The following is a 944-nucleotide window of genomic DNA, read 5'->3' on the forward strand; positions in this document are numbered from 1 at the left end:
CCCAGCCGGCCGTGTGATCAGGTAGAAAGGCTTGGTCAGAGTGACAGTGGGGCAGAGGAAGGCACTAGAGGGGTGACCCTCTTCAGAGAGCTGATCTTATGCCGTTTGCACTATCAGAGGCAGACAGGGTCCCTGCTCAGGAAGCGGAGTGAATACAATGCAAGCATATACAGTTCAAAATTAGTGCTTCACATGAACAGATCACCATTCCCACCATGCATGGGCTGGGAGCAGAAATGATCTGCCTGAGGTTCCCCAGTCGCCCCAGGTCCAATCCTTACCCCAAGGCACCTAAGTGGGGTATTGAACAGGGATGACCCAAGTTTTCTGCAGCTGAGTATCCCTGGAGGAATTGTGGTGCCCATACCACACTGAGGGATCCCCAGCCCAGCACACTGGGGACACTATCCCTTTTTCCCAACGCCCTCCATGCCCCTTGCTGTTGTTGATGCTGACATGGAAAAACAGGATGGTGCATGCACCATCTGTGGGGATGGTAACACCAGACAGCATGGCTGGACCTTGGCATCCTGTTCAGGAACACAGTGTGCATTGGGGGGCTCCTCACTCCCAGCGTGGGTATCAGCGGGAAACTGGGGGCGCTGGGCTGGGGGCCCTGGATGCCATCCATTCCTTTCCTCCCCAGCCTGCCCAAGGTGTCTTGCACCTCGGATCCAAGAGGAGAGCACTCAATCCCAAAGCCCTGACAGTGGGGATTTGCCAAAATCGGTGCCCTACGTGCTGGAGGCAGCCAGTCCCCCTCAAGGTGGGCTGTGTCGTGACAACGAGGCGTGTCGCGACCAGGGGGCGTGTTGCGGGCACGGCTCGGAGAGGCCCACCAGCAGCCGTTCCGTTCCGTTCCGTGCCGAGAGCGAGCCGACCGGCCGGGGAAGCAGCCGAGCCATTGTGCCTCCCGCCCGCCCCGTCGGGGGCCGGGCAGCACC

The sequence above is a fragment of the Haliaeetus leucocephalus genome, unplaced genomic scaffold (genome assembly GCF_000737465.1).
Source record: "Haliaeetus leucocephalus isolate CR32 unplaced genomic scaffold, Haliaeetus_leucocephalus-4.0 Scaffold517, whole genome shotgun sequence".
Classification (NCBI taxonomy): Eukaryota; Metazoa; Chordata; class Aves; order Accipitriformes; family Accipitridae; genus Haliaeetus; species Haliaeetus leucocephalus.